This window comes from Triticum aestivum, chromosome 3B, assembly GCF_018294505.1.
Source record: "Triticum aestivum cultivar Chinese Spring chromosome 3B, IWGSC CS RefSeq v2.1, whole genome shotgun sequence".
Classification (NCBI taxonomy): Eukaryota; Viridiplantae; Streptophyta; class Magnoliopsida; order Poales; family Poaceae; genus Triticum; species Triticum aestivum.
Genome location: NC_057801.1, coordinates 838924199 through 838941147, shown reverse-complemented (window position 1 = coordinate 838941147; position 16949 = coordinate 838924199).

The window sequence follows — 16949 nt, the reverse complement described above, 5'->3', positions numbered from 1 at the left end:
CCGTCCATGCAAAGTCAAAGGGCTAGATCCCATCGTCAAACGCTACAGGGTTAGGCGGGACGGCGGCCCTAGGGGGGAGGGGGGGTAGCAATGTCACCCGAGCGTCGCATCGGGCCCTCATACATGCGGGGTGGTGTGGTGGCATGTCCGAAGAGGCGGCACGCGTCTCCAGGGTGTGCCCCCCCTCACGGACGGCGCCGCCGCCGGCACCTGGAGGGGGGAAACGGACGTGTCGGGTCTACACGGAGGGGATCTTGCCGTGGGTCTGGCCCGGATGTTGCTCCAAAGTGTTCCTATGGGCTGACCTGACACAATCGGGTGGATAGGTCCACTGCTCAAAGCCCGTCCGTGCAAAGTCAAAGGGCTAGATCCCGTGGTCAAACGCTACAGGGTTAGGCGGGACGGGGCCCTCGGGGGGTAGCAATGCCACCCGAGCGTCGCACCGGGCCCTCATACATGCGGGGTGGTGTGGTGGCTTGTCCGAAGAGGCGACACACGTCTCTGGGGTGTGCCCCCTCCCCCCTCACGGACGGCGCCTCCGCCGACACCTGGAAGTGGCAAACGGACGCGTCGGGTCTACACAGAGGGGATCTTGCCGTGGGTCTGGCCCGGATGTTGCTCCAAAGTGTTCCTATGGGCTGCCCTAACACAACCGGGTGGATAGGTCCTCTGCTCAAAGCCCGTCCGTGCAAAGTCAAAGGCCTAGATCCCGTGGTCAAACGCTACAGGGTTAGGCGGGATGGGGGCCCTGGGGGTAGCAATGCTACCCGAGCATCGCACCGGGCCCTCATACATGCGGGGTGGTGTGGTGGCATGTCCGAATAGGCGGCACGCGTCTCCGGGGTGTGCCCCCCCTCACGAACGGCGCCGCCGCCGGCACCTGGAGGGGGGAAACGAACGCGTCGGGTCTTCACGGAGGGGATCTTGCCGTGGGTCTGGCCCGGATGTTGCTCCAAAGTGTTCCAATGGGCTGACCTAACACAATCGGGTGGATAGTTCCACTGCTCAAAGCCCGTGCGTGCAAAGTCAAAGGGCTAGATCCCGTGGTCAAACGCTACGGGGTTAGGCGGGACGGGGGCCCTGGGGGTGTTGCAATGCCACCGGAGCGTCGCACCGGGCCCTCATACATGCGGGGTGGTGTGGTGGCATGTCCGAAGAGGCGGCACGCGTCTCCGGGGTGTGGCCCCCCTCACGGTCGGCGATGACACGGTAGTAGACGTTCTGCGGTAACGACGCGGCGTGAATATTATTAAATACTCGGAGCGTGATAAAATCATGAGGTTTTTACACGACGTGGGCACATGTGCCGTAAGACTGATGGTAATTTTTCATAAATGTTCGCGGTGGAGTAGTATCTGAACAATTCCCTCTTACACAGATTGCTCTTCGCGTGTCTACGACTATGGTCGGCAGCCTCCGGGGGCTAGCATGCCGCCAAACCCACAGCAAGATCCCCTTCGTGTTGACCCGACGCGTCCGTTTCCCTCCTCCAGGTGCCGGCGGCAGCGCCGTCCGTGAGGGGGGGCACACCCCGGAGATGCGCGACACCTCTAATTTGGACATGGCACCACACCACCCCGCATGTATGAGGGCCCTGTGCGACGCTCCGGTGGTATTCCTATCCCCCAGGGCCCCCGTCCCGCCTCTTCAGACAGGGCACCACACCGCCCCGCATGTATGAGGGCCCGGTTAGACGGGACGGTGTACCTGGGGGGTAGCAATGCCGCTAGGTGTTGCTTTGGGCCCTCCTACGGTTGTGTAAGCGTGGTGGCTGGCGCAGGCACCTGGCACGCAGCTTCGAGGTGTGCCCCCCATCACCGGCGTCACTGTGGGGCACGGCGGCAGCAACGTCCGTGAGGGGGGCAATCGATATACCATCTGGGTATGTTTTTTTTGTTAGATAAGGCACATTTATGTTGTGAAAAACAGGGAAAAGTAAATAATATAAATAAAAAATTAAAATTTTTTGAAAAAAATAGAGGTATGCCGACGGCCTGCCGTCGGCATACCTGCGCACACGGCCACGGATCGATGACGTGGCTAAGGGCGGGGATCGATGACGTGGCAACATCCATGGGCCAGGCCTATGCTGACGGCCAGGCCGTCGGCATAGATATGCCACCCCACGGACCGGCGAGCGACGCGGATCAATGACGTGGCGGGCGACGCGGATCGATGACGTGGGGTCTATGCCGACGGCCGCCGTTAGCCGTCGGCGTAGACTGACACCATCAAAAGGCCGTCCCCGCCCGGGTAGCCGGGCCCACGTGCTATGCCTACGGTCTCCTCTATGCCGACGGCCATCGTAGGCATATTTCTCGCGACGCCGACGGCTGAGCTTTGCCGACGGGGGCCGTCGGCATAGATGGATATACGTCGACGACTTTTCTATGCCGACGGTCTGGGCTGGGCCTTCGGGATAGGCCAATCTATGCCGACGGGGGCCGTCGGCATAGGTTCGGCCGTCGGCATCGCCAGTTATTCTGGTAGTGTGCAGCAACAACCAATGCGTAAAATAGAGGCTGCAACTTTGGTACTTCAAAGAGAAAGAAAATACATAAAATTAGGTTTATATTTAATTGGTTATTTTAACTAATGTTGGACCTCTTATTAATTTGACAAGATTTAATTTTTGGGTCAAATAATGTTGGGCTGAACATGTCAAAGATCAGTGGAAATTATAGAATATGGTGAACATTTTAGTCTTACTGTTTGACGAAATAATTTATTTGACTTTATTTTAAATTTGAATTGGGCTTTGATTTTTATCAAGTGGCAGTTTGGCTTAGCAAGCCTGATGACATGGCATCATTAGGGGGTGGTCACTGTAGCTAACGACTTGAGGTGTTACATAATCTTTCCATTTCTGAAATTTCATTGTTAAATGATTGGGGAATATATCACACTATCCATTAGTTCAGTCAAGCTAACCACAAGTCCACACATTATTGCCAATTGAGTAAGTCTTATTGGCGGGGAGAATAGGCTATGTGTGTGTGTTAGAGAGAGAGAGAGAGAGACAGAGTGAGGAAGAGGGAGGGTGGAGACAGTGTGTGTGTGAGAAATTGATGGTAAAAAAGGTCGTCAATGTCGTAATATTGAACTCTTAAAATTAATGTGGCCCCGTTGCAACGCACGGGCGTTCTTCTAGTCACCCATAGAATCTCGCCACGGGACTCAAGGATGTGGTTGTAAGTGTAATAGCAGGTGGATTTGCCAAACTACAGCTGCACCACCGGCGTCCCCTGGCTATGGACAAGCTCATCGCTGCCAATGTTGGTCAGCCTCCATGACGGCCAGGATCTTACCATTGTGGTATGTGACAGACGACAAAACAGGTTGACGAGGTGACCCGCTCCGGAACCGATGCTCATACTCATGCTCGAGGGCTCTCTCGAGGATTGTCCACTCTGCGTCGCCGGGGCGAAGTAGAGCCGCCGTGAACCTGGCCGTGGGCCTGGGCCCAGCCATGTGAGCGGCGGCGATTGAGATGCTGTAGAGAAGGGTTGCACCGTCGCCATAGATGAGTCCGTGGGGATCGATCTCCTCCCCCAACAGGCCGAGGGATTGCGGGAGTAGAGGCAGGTGTGCGGTGGCTCCGGTGTGAGGGTCATGGAGACTAGGGCGGAGGCCCTCGATGGTCAGACGCCGGAGGACAGTGCCGCCGTAGCTGGTCACCCAGTTCCCCGAGGCCGGCTCGGACAGCAACGGCTGCTAGCGGTAGTTGGAGCCAGAGAGGATGCATCTCATCTCGAGGCACGTGGCGTCTTGGTGATTTATGGCCGCGACGATCCAGGGTAGAAACTGGGTCGTGGCCGTCGTCGTCCGGGAGTCCTGCCATGCCTTACAGACGGCGTGGAAGCGGGCTAAGTCGATGGCCTCGTGCTGCAGGCGGCTAGAGATCTCGCGGGCGAGATCTGGCGGTAGATCAGACCAACCTGTTGGCGTGATCCGGGAGCACGCAGGACGAGCCAGTTATAACAATCAGCCTAAATACACCACATTTTATATAAACGCCCATTAATTTTGACACAGGAACCGACCTTTTTATGACTATCCACAATGAGTAGTAACGTAAACGAGGTTATAGCTAAACACGTCATTTGTTACCACATATATGTTACTCCCCACTATAGAGGTAGTAACATAGACTAGCATGTTACTAGTCTATGTTACTACCCATTGTGACTAGTCTAAGGCTCATACTGAGCGTTCTCATTTTTTTTATTTTGAGAAATTACTGAGCATTCTCATGGTTTGGTTATTCCAGCCTGCATGTTGATTTTTGGGGTTCCAGCCGATCGCGTCCTATTCTTGGGGTTGCGCAACAGTTTTCGCTGTGGACGCTGCCCAGCTGGGCAACAACCATGGCCGGTGTGTCTACTTCATTTACCACAACGTCAGAATGGTGCCGCATGACGTGTTTAGCTATAACCTCGTTGACGGCATGGCCAAGCTCGTCGAACGGCTGCCTCAGTGTTGGGACCACAATATGTGCACCTGGTTCAATCCCGAGTCTATCATTACTCCCGTTCATCAGGCAGCTAGTAGCTGCAAATTACTAAAAACATCTCAAATTTCTTAAGTTGATTTTCCACATCATATTACTTTATATTGATCATATTGCCGCATTAAACTAATACAGCCGCAGAAAAATCTAACCCTGAACTTTGCATTGGCCCTCTCTGTCAGGGAATTTAGCCCCTGATCAATCTAACGCACGCGATCTCGTGGACTCGAAGAACACACACGCACGCCAACACACAGGAGACGAACAGGAGGTTTTGGCGACGCGCACTAATTGCGTCTTTTCTGTTTCTTTCCTTATTCCCATGGCCTCACGCCCAACAGAACGTGGCCCAGTACAACGAAAAAGCCTCCTCACGATCCTATTTTCCCGTGCCATCCCGCGGAGCATCGTTCGGTAGCTGACCCACCTAGCTAAGACTCGATCTATCCCTATACGTGTACATAAACGTGACAGGCCCTATTTATTGGCAACATGCAATCTGTAAACAGGGAATCTAAGGCACAAGCAACACCCTGCAACATGCACTCCTACAGACCCAACATATTCAACGTGACAGAAAAACTAGGAAACAACAAAGCAACGAGATTAATCATAACATTTTCTCCCTTAAGCTCGTTGCCATCATCCAGCGCCTTCATCCCAATCTTCTCCTTCATCTCCTGAAACTTCAGTCTCCCAAGAGACTTTGTGAGGATGTCATCCAGCTGGTCCTCAGTTCTCACATGCTCAATATTGATCTTGCCAGATTCAACACAGTCCCGTATGAAATGATAGCGAAGATCTATGTGTTTACTTCTATCATGGTGGACAGGATACTTACTCAACGAAATGGCAGATTGGTTGTCCACCTTGAGCACAACTTGAACTGAATCTTTGCCAAGTAAATCAGCAAGTAAATGCCCCAGCCATATGCCCTGACCACTACGGGAAAAAACTTATAAGACGTGTAAAAGACTATACAACGAGATCTATTTTTCGGGTACCCGGCTTACGTTACACTAAGCCGAGTCAAGAAAGAAAAACACCCGGCAACTGCAAAACACCCGGCTTCTAACAACCTATAAGCCGAGCTGCACAGAATAGCTCACGATTTAAAGTAAGCACACGGTATCTACTGGAAAAGGCACTCGGCTTACAGCTCGCGGTCGGCAAAGATACCAGCCACGTGTCGATAACAGAGACAGTGGACGGCGCCGTCACGGAGCATCCAATAAGCCGTGTGCCAGATGGATGCACTCGGCTTATAGGCTATATAAGCCGAGTGCCTACGGGTACACTCGGCTTATAGGCTATATAAGCCGTGCGCTACACCACGGTACTCGGCTTATATTGTATATAAGCCGTGTGCCAGCTGAAAGCACTATGGTTCTATTTATGCAAAATTTGTTTAAACGATTTTCCATTGTATTTATTATTGCTGTTTAATTATTATTTCTCCCTCACCCACTTTTCCCTAAATAGTTTTCATAGGTCATATCTTCAATGCCCTCGATTTACTGGTGGTTGGGCATGCCTCTCCGTCGTCTGCCTCCTTTGAGAGCACGAGAAGTTTCAAGGACAACGTAGCAGTACCAATGGTTGGGCCATTCAATGACGCCGTGATAGCTCCCAAGGATTTTCGGCATCATATGACTTTCCGAGGATTCAAACGGGTGGATCAGGCATGCCGCCGAGGTAATTTCGCACTACCAATGGCTGGGCACGCCCCTTTCTCGACTGTACATGGCATATGCATGTCGCAAATACATCACATATGATTTTCCATGCCGCTTCTGGGCATGATGTCATGTGCCGCCTTGCGGATCTGCAATTTCCGACGCTGAAACCCTAGAAGTGCAATAAATGTCTCAAATATTGGAGGCGCGTCCGAAAAATGCGGGGGCCTGACACGTGTCATTCGATGGCCTCCTTTGAGAGCACGAGTGGTTTCGAGGCCAACGGAGCAACATCTCCCGCAATCCCTTCACAAACCAGATACGCATTCTCTCTCGATACCGAGAGACTACCTTGGAGATGGTGCAGTTTACAAGCGGCCTCAGGTGAGGTCTATAAGAAACGCGCCCAAACTTTTACCACACCCTACATGGACCATTCAATGACTTCGTGACAACTCCCGAGGATTTCCGGCATCAAACGACTTTCCAAGGATTCAAACGGTTGGATCAGTCATGCCGCCAAGGTAATTTCACACTACCAATGGCTGGGCATGCCCCTCTATCGCTTGCACATGGCATACGCATGTCGCAAATACATCACATGTGATTTCCCATGCCGCTTCTGGGCATGATTTCCTGTGCCGCCTTGCAGATCTGCAATTTCCGGCGCTAAAACCCTAGAAGTGCAATAAATATCTCAAATATTGCAGGCGCGTCCGAAAAATGCGGGGGCCTGGCACGTGTCATTCGATGGCCTCCTTTGAGAGCACGAGAAGTTTCGAGACCAACGGAGTAACATGTCCTGCAATTCCTTCACAAACCCGAGACGTTCTCTCTCGATACCGAGAGACTACATTGGAGATGGTGCAGTTTACAAGCGGCCTCAGGTGAGGCCTATAAGAAACGCGCCCAAACTTTTATCACACCCTACACAGACCATTTGATGACGCCGTGACAGCTCCCGAGGATTTCCGGCATCATACGATTTTCCGAGGATTCAAACGGTTGGATCAGGCATGCCACAGAGGTAATTTCGCACTACCCATGGTGGGCAAGCCCATCTCTCGTTTGCACATGGCATACACATGTCGCAACTACATAACATATGATTTTCCATGCCGCTTCTCGGCATGATTTCATGTGTCCCCTGCAGATCTGCAATTTCCGGCGCTGAAACTCTAGAAGTGCAATAAATGTCTCAAATATTGCAGGCGGGTCCGAAAAATGCGGGGGCCTGGCACGTGTCATTGGATGGCCTCCTTTGAGAGCACGAGAGGTTTCGAGGCCAACAGAGCAACATGGCCCGCAATTCCTTCACAAACCCGAGACGTTCTCTCTCGATACCGAGAGACTACCTCGAAGATGGTGTAGTTTACAAGCGGCCTCAGGTGAGGCCTACAAGAAACGCGCCCAAACTTTTACCACACCCTACATGGACCATTCGATGACTCCGTGACAGCTCCCGAGGATTTCCGGCATCATACGATTTTCCGAGGATTCAAACAGTTGGATCAGACATGCCGCCAAGGTAATTTCGCACCACTGATGGCTAGGCATGCCCCTCTCTCGTCTGCACGTGGCATACGAATGTTGCAAATACATCACATAGGATCGTGGGTAGTTTACGTTCAAACCTCTTCCGAGTTCGGTCGAAGACATAGATCATGCGGGCCTTACGGATGGGTGAAATCTCCAAAAACATAGAGCCAATGAAATAAAAATACAATAAAAATTTAAGTATAATAAAATACAATTAAATAAAACACAGAGAATTTTAGAAGTAAAGTGATAAAATTTTGTATTGAAATAAAAAACAAAAAATATAGTAGTGTAAACCGTGTAATCTGTTGTGACACTCGGCTTACCCTCTGCTCTAGGCTTAGCTATGAGCGCGGGACTTAGGCAAAAAACACGCGCGTAGAGCTGATTTTGCCCCAAATCGACCGCGCACAGGCTCTGTTTTCCCCCTCCTCTGACTCCTCCCAGCGCCGCCCCCATCTCTCCTCCCCCCGCCCGCCGCCGCCCCCATCACTTCCCCCGCGCCGCCCCCTGAACCTCCGCCGCGCCGCCACCCACCTCGCGCCGCCGCCCATCCTCCACCCACCGGCGGCGTCGCTATCACCCATCGGCGCCGCGCCTTCCTCCACTTCAGCAGAGTTGCCCCAGATCCGCCCTGACCATGAGCGCCGCTGAGCTGGCCCTCCCATCAGCGCCGCCGCCCCTCCCCGACCGCTAGGGTTGAGGTCGCCACGCCATCTTCCCTCCGCCGGCAGGTACCCCGTCCATCCCCTCTCTCTCTCTCTCTCTCTCTCTGACTGGCCTATTTGTTCTCTCTTCAGCAGGTCCGGATGCTCCGGCGGCAAGGTGTCCCCTCCTCGTTTGCGACAACAACTGCAGGCAGGTCTTGGTTCCGTCCCTCCCCCAATTGCATCTTCAGGGAGTCGAGAAGAAACAACAACATGTCTTGGTTCCCCCTCTCCCCCAACAACAGCAGGCAGATGGATTTTTCTTCTCTGAACCTTCTCGAATGATGGAATCTCAGATTCATATATCCCTACAAATTACAAACCTTCTCATCTTGCCAAAAAAAATTGTATGCATGTCCACTGATTAAGACAAGCACTTCGATAGTTTGCAAATTTATTTGAATGCAATCGTGATGGACACAGCAAAGTGTATGAGATGCAGCATGTAATCCCTTGTGAAGAGCTTTCATGATAAAAGAATCATTTTTGTTTTATATTTGAAAGCTTTAACATGGTATATTAGAAAGGAGTGGCCAGAGCACATATTTGTTTTTGTTATGGAAATACAAGTGTTGTCACTGTAAATACAAAAGGAGTGGGTAGAGCACCTGTTCTGCATGTGAATTATGTTTAGTCCCAATTTGCAAGTTTGCATGTGGATTATGTTTGATCCCAATTTTCACTTTATTGCAGGACATGCATTAGTTTGACGTCGAGACCGTTGTCGCAGAGCTTCTTGCTGGACGGACGACCGGCACCGAACACGCTTCGAGGGTAAGAATCATTCGCCTCGTAGGATTTATGTATATGTAAATCATGTAGCTAGCTAGTCGCGTTACCTATGTGTCTCCCGTTCGAAAGAGTTACATTATTTATAAATATGCAATCTTTGTATATTTATAATAGTAACTCTTTCGAATTGTCCAGCATTTTCCACGGGCAGGCCGAGGATGTGTAGGCTGGCTCCATTTTTATGCTCTACTCCGATCCGATACAGGATTTCGGCAGTGTCTTCCCATTGTTCTCTGAATGCACATTCTCTCGGCTTGTTGCCGAGACGTGTATTTGGAGAACAGCGGGGAGGTGTTGCCGAAATTCTGTGTGGATCGGAGTAGTGCATGAAAACGAAGCCACCTACACATCCTCGGGTGGGACTAGGACCTATCCTTACCTATTAGATAGTTTGAGTTCATGCCGTAAAACATGAATAATTATAATTAATTGAACTAATACTGGATGAAACTACTTGGTCAATGAAAATACATCAGATGGAGGATCGTGAGTGGATGTATAGTGGCTGGCTGAGTGGGGGGGGGGGGAGGTGTGCTTCCAGAATGGATTACAAAGACGAATCAGTTCTTGGAAGCAGCATTTGCCAGGCACACAGGATGTGGTGTAGTGTGGTGCCCCTGCACTATCTGCGGCAACAAGAAGGAAAAAACAAAGGATGAAATGGGTCGACACCTTCTCAAGAATGGGTTTATGCCAGACTACCACCGGTGGGTCGCACATGGTGAGTCTGAGCCCCAACGTGCGAGAAAGGAGGTGGTACGGCAACGCACAAGCTCACCCGAATATGTTACTCATGTTGAATTCATGCTAGAAGACCTAGAAAATGTGGCAGTGCCTGAAAATCCAGTCGCAGGTGAAGGGGGACAGGGGGAGGAGGATGAAGAGCAAAGGACTAAGAAGTTCTATGAAACTTTGAATGGGGCACAAAGACCACTACACGGGCATACAGAGGTCACTCAACTGGATGGCATTGCACGCCTTCTTGCTGTGAAGTCCCAGTTTGGTTGGAGTAGATCATCCTTCGATACACTTCTGACAGTTATTCGCACTATATTGCCAAAAGACAACATTCTGCCAAAGAACATGTACGAGTCGAAGAAAATCTTCCGTGAACTTAAGCTGCCATATGAGCGAATACATGTTTGTCCAAACACATGCATCTTATTTAGGAAAGAACATGTGAATGCAAATTACTGTCCAAAGTGCAAATCGTCTAGGTATATTGAGGTCGAAGGTGATGATGGTCAGAAGAGGCAGCTCACAATCCCCCACAAGGTCCTTCGGTATCTTGATCCCATACCAAGGATCCAACGTCTCTTTATGTCCGCCGAATCTGCCTGAAACATGAGGTGGGCAGCAGAAGGGACTAGATACCGGCCTAAGATAGTGATACACCCGTCTGATGCTGCAGCATGGAAGGAGTTCATTAAGCGATACCCACACAAAGCTGGCAAACAGGACAGTGTAGCAATTGCGGTTACAACCGATGGGTTCAATCCATTTGGCATGACTAACGCCACATACAGCTGTTGGCCCGTGTTTATTATTCCGATGAATCTCCCCCCCCCCCCGGCTTCTGCATGAAACAACAGTACATGTTCTTGTCGCTCGTAATTCCAGGTCCTGGATATCCGGGGAAGAAGATGAGTCTGTACTTGGAGCCGCTTGTGGATGACTTGATGGTTGCTTGGGATAAAGGAATACGGACATACAACGCCCTAACAAAGAAGCACTTCGATATGTATGTTTGGTACTTCACATCCCTGCATGACCTACCGGCACGTGCGATTTTCTGCGGCTGGTGTGTACATGGGAAATGGCCTTGCCCGGTGTGTATGCAGAATTTGACGTTCTATTGGCTGAAGAAAGGTGGGAAGTATACCTGCTTTCACAAGCACCGTCCGTTCCTTCGTCCTGATCATCCATTTAGACAAGACAAAAATAGCTTTGAGAAAGGTAAAGTTACCAACGCTCCACCCCCACCTGTGATGACCGGTCACATGATCAAGGCTCAGTTAGATGGTCTCCAGCCCAATGCTACGGGGTCAGGTTTTGTCGGATATGGAGAGACACACAACTGGACTCACATACCAAGCTTGTGGAGGCTCCCTTACTTTCAGGATCTCCTCCTTCCACATAACATTGATGCAATGCACACTGAGAAGAATATCGCTGAGGCCCTTTTTGGCACAATCTTCGACATTGAGAAGACGAAAGACAATGTCAAGGCCAGACTTGATCAAGAGAAACTCTGTGATAGGCCACGTTTAAATATGATCGAACCTGGACCCAAAAGAAAAGGGTGGGGCCAGCCACCGGCCCCATTCTGCCCTGCAAGGAAGCATAGGAAGGTAATGATGCAGTGGGTCCTGGGCAAATTGCGGTTCTCTGATGGGTACGCAGGAAATATAATGAAGGGAGTGTGAGGGAGTCCTGGACTAGGGGGTGTCCGGACAGCCGGACTATCATCGTCCGCCGGACTCCAAGACTACGAAGATACAAGATTGAAGACTCCGTCTCGTGTCCGGATGGGACTTTCCTTGGCGTGGAAGGCAAGCTTGGCGATACGGATATGTAGATCTCCTACCATTGTAACTGACTCTGTGTAACCCTAGCCTCCTCCGATGTCTATATAAACCGGAGGGCTTTAGTCCGTAGGACACAACATACATTACAACAATCATACCATAGGCTAGCTTTAGGGTTTAGCCTCCTTGATCTCGTGGTAGATCCACTCTTGTACTACCCATATCATCAATATTAATCAAGCAGGACGTAGGGTTTTACCTCCATCGAGAGGGCCCGAACCTGGGTAAAACATCGTGTCCCTCGTCTCCTGTTACCATCCGCCTAGACGCACAGTTCGGGACCCCCTACCCGAGATCCGCCGGTTTTGACACCGACATTGGTGCTTTCATTGAGAGTTCCTCTGTGTCGTCACCGATAGGAAGGATGCCTCCACCCGTCTTCAAAGACGGTGTTTTCGCCAAAGGGGCCTTGGCCGCCGGCCAAACTATCCGGCTAGGTGGTTTTCTTATGACCGCCTGTCCGGCCACCGCTTCGACAATGACTTCTCAAGTCGTCAGAAGCAATCTTCGCGTCAGCTCGAAATCTGCCGAACAGTTGGATCCAATAGAGCTCTCGTCTGTTAACGAGCTCTTGGATCGCATCGCCGCCCTGGGAGTCGCTACAGACTACAATCAGATTGGGCTTAAAACCGATCTGAGAGAGATTAACTCTCCCCAGGCCACCCACCACGTCGCAGTGGTAGAGGAGCAATACGGCAACTCTTCGCCTATATTGAAAACTAGTCACGTCCGGATTCCCGAACCCTCCATGCCGGATTTCCGCGGAGGGACGGACTTCGATCGAGCATTGAACTTAAAACCATGCATCACTCCGGACTCGCTGGATCGTGTCCAGCAACCCAAGCTTCCGAATTCGGAAACTCCTCGGCCTTTAAGCCCCAAGATGGGCAGGGATCCGGATTTTAGTCCACCCACCCGCCCAGACATATGCGATCTATCTCTAATACGGCAAGAGCCCGCTGAAACAGTACATCACTACTGGGCCAGATTCCTCCTGGTTATGGACAGGATAAAGGACTGCCGAGAGGAAAACGCAATCTCAATCTTCTGCAATAATTGCACGGACAAGGGAATATTGAACGCCATCGATCGTCGTAAAATTACACGCTTCACCGATCTGGCGTCCATAGTACGAAAGTACTGTGCGATGGAGAGTTTCCGGAAAACCGAAAACCAATTTTGGGATAATCCGGCCCCAACCCCAGTCCGCAACAAAAGGGTGCCTCACACTCAGGCCCCAGATGCAAAAACGAAAAAGCAAAAACCCAATAAGGGGCACGGAACCGTACTGGAGGGATGGCTCAATGGACCCTGTAAGCTTCATAGTACAGAGGGAGCCGTCCCAACACATAGCCTTCGAGCATGTTGGATATTACGGCAGGTGGCCAAAAGTGGCGAGGAGCTTCTAGCCCCGGAAAACCACTCCAACAATACCGGTACGGTATCAACAGTCTTCGAGACCTTCGCATCAAACAATATGCGAAAACGAACAATCCGCGGACTCGCCGAAGTCTACCAAGTAGCAACAGCAAATCCATGGAGCGACACAGCTATTACCTTCAACGTCAGCGACGAGCCTAAATTCCGAACAGCCAGAGCACCAGCCGCACTGGTGCTTAGTCCCATAGTGGACGGCTTTCGACTGACAAAAGTCCTCATGGATGGCGGCAGCGGATTAAACCTCATTTACGAGGAAACTCTGCGAAAAATGGAAATCGATTGGAGCCGTATTGAGCGAAGCAGCACAACCTTCAGAGGAATAATCCCTAGCCGGGAAGCGCGCTGCACCGGAAAAATCACACTCGATGTGGTGTTCGGCTCGCCGGACAATTACAGATCCGAAGAAGTCACGTTCCAAGTGGCCCCGTTCAACAGCGGATATCACGCTATATTAGGACGAGAGGCATTCACAATTTTTCAAGCAGTACCTCATTACGGGTACATGAAGCTCAAAATGCCTGGGCCCGGCGGAATAATCACTCTCGCTAGTGATCCGGACATAGCACTCCGCGCCGAAAACAAGACAGCCGCACTAGCCCTGGAGGCACTATCCGAAGCCTTAGCAGCAGAAGAACTCACCGCGCTGCGCTCTACGGTGAACAGGGACGATGTGATACTCGATAAAAGATCCAAGTCCACCTCCTTCAAACCAGCAGATGAAATAATAAAATTCCAAGTCCATCCAACGGACCCAACAAAGACGGCCTCCATCGGGGCACAATTGAACCCCGAAGTAGACGCCGCACTACGCGAATTCCTTCGGGAAAATTGGGACATTTTCGCCTGGCATCCTTCGGATATGCCCGGAATCCCACGCAGGTTGGCAGAACACAGCCTAAACATCCTAAAAGGATTTAAGCCAGTCAAACAGGCTCTTCGACGATTTTCCGAACCCAAAAGACAGGCAATGGGAGAAGAGCTAGCCAAACTATTGGAAGCCGGATTCATCAGAGATATCAAACATCCGGATTGGCTAGCAAATCTGGTAATGGTACCAAAGAAGGACAAATCCTGGCGCCTCTGTGTCGATTTTAAAGACCTCAATAAGGCTTGCCCGAAGGATCCCTTCCCTCTCCCCCGCATCGACCAAATTATCGATGCTACCGCAGGGCACGATTCATTGTGCTTCCTCGACGCATACTCTGGCTACCATCAAATCAAGATGGCGGAAGCAGACCAAGCCGCAACGGCATTCATTACTCCTTATGGACCATTCTGCTTCAACACGATGCCCTTCGGACTTAAAAACGCCGGCGCAACATATCAGCGCATGATTCAAACATGTCTGGCTACCCAGATCGGCAAAACAGTCGAGGCATACGTAGACGACGTAGTCGTCAAAACAAAACACGTCGAAACTCTAGTAGACGATTTGAGGCTCACGTTCGACAACCTCAGAGCATATGACATCAAGCTGAATCCGGAAAAATGTGTTTTCGGCGTACCAGCCGGAAAGCTGCTGGGCTTCATCGTATCCGGTAGAGGAATCGAAGCAAACCCAGCTAAAATCCGGGCTCTGTCACAGTTGGACATTCCAAAAGACCTCAAACAAATACAAAAATTAACAGGATGCGTGGCAGCTCTAAGCCGCTTCATCTCCCGTCTAGGAGAAAAGGCGTTGCCCCTCTATCGCCTCCTCAGGCGCACCGAACACTTCGAGTGGACGGATGCTGCCACTGCCGGACTCGAAGAAATAAAGGCCATATTGGCAACAAATCCGGTCCTGGCTGCGCCCAATCTGGGCGAACCAATGTTGTTATACATCGCAGCAACGCATCAAGTTGTAAGCGCGGTACTCGTCGTCGAACGAGAGACAGAAGGGCACAAATTCCCTCTTCAAAAACCAGTGTATTATGTATCCACTGTGTTAACCCCCTGCAAGTCCCGTTACCCACACTATCAGAAGATAGCGTATGCGGTGTTCATGGCATCCCGGAAGCTCCGACACTACTTTCAAGAGTGTTCGATAACAGTGGCCTCTGAAGTACCACTCAATGACATTATAAATAACCGCGACGCAACGGGCAGGATTGCAAAATGGGCCATTGAGCTCTTACCATTCGATATAACTTACAAACCTCGGCGAGCTATAAAGTCACAAGTTTTGGCTGACTTTGTCGCCGAATGGACCGAAGCCGAACTCCCTAAAGAGTACGGCGCATACTCCAATTGGACTATGCATTTCGACGGCTCTAAAATGTTGGCCGGACTGGGGGCTGGCGTCGTATTGACGTCCCCAACCGGGGACACAGTCCAGTATGTACTTCAAATAATGTACACGGACTCCAACAACGCAGCCGAATACGAGGCCCTGTTACATGGTCTCCGGATGGCAGTCTCCATGGGCATTCAACGCCTAGAGGTGCGCGGGGATTCAAACCTTGCAATATCCCAAATAAACGGAGACTTTGATGCCAAGGATCCAAAAATGGCAGCATATCGCAACGCTGTCCTAAAAATGTCAGCTCGGTTTGAAGGACTCGAATTCCATCACATAGCCCGAGATAATAACCAAGCGGCCGACGTACTGGCACGCATCGGTGCGAAACGTGATGCTGTCCCTCCAAATATCTTCCTGGAACGGCTCTTCAAGCCATCCGTACTATGGGAAGAGGAGCCCGGAAGTGACAAACCGGAAAAAACCGCGCCAATCGGCGATTCAGCCGATGACATAACACCTTCAGCCCACGTCATAATGGCAGTAATCGCCCCGTGGACAGAACCATTCCTAGCCTACTTGCTTAGGCAGGAACTTCCCGAAGACCAAAACGAGGCCCGCTGCATAGTCCGGCGATCGAAAGCCTACAAGGTCCATGAGGGAGAACTTTATAAGAAAAGTACAACCGGAGTCCTTCAAAGGTGTATCTCCGAAGAGGAAGGGCGAAACCTCCTGGCTGAAATTCATGCCGGACTAGGCGGACACCACGCAGCAGCCCGGGCCCTCGTAGGAAAGGCATTCCGTACAGGATTTTATTGGCCGACGGCCCGGGCAGATGCCCAGGACTTAGTCCAGAGATGCGTTGGTTGTCAGCTCTTTGCTAATCAGAGCCACATGCCGCCCACCGCCCTCAAAACTATACCCATTACCTGGCCGTTCGCGGTCTGGGGGCTTGATATGGTTGGACCCCTTAAAGGGGGAACCCACAAGCAAAGATACCTATTGGTCATGGTGGATAAATTCACCAAATGGATAGAGGCCAAACCGGTCAAAACGGCAGAGTCCGGACCAGTGATAGACTTTATATCCGGGGTAGTACACCGCTACGGAGTCCCCCACAGCATCATCACCGACAACGGCACGAACTTCACAGCCGACGAGGTTAAGTCATGGTGCAAAAATATGGGCATCAAGCTCGACTACGCTTCAGTCTATCACCCTCAAACCGACGGTCAAGTGGAACGAGCAAATGGTCTAATAATGAGCGGCATTAAACCCAGACTAGTGTGGTCACTTACTAAATCTGACACGCACTGGGTTGAGGAGCTCGACTCCGTACTCTGGGGACTGCGGACAACACCTAACCGCACTACCATATTCACACCATTTTTTATGGTCTACAGCGAAGAGGCAGTCTTGCCCTACGACATTATTCATGACTCACCTCGAGTGCGCATGTACGAAGAAAGAGAGGCCGAG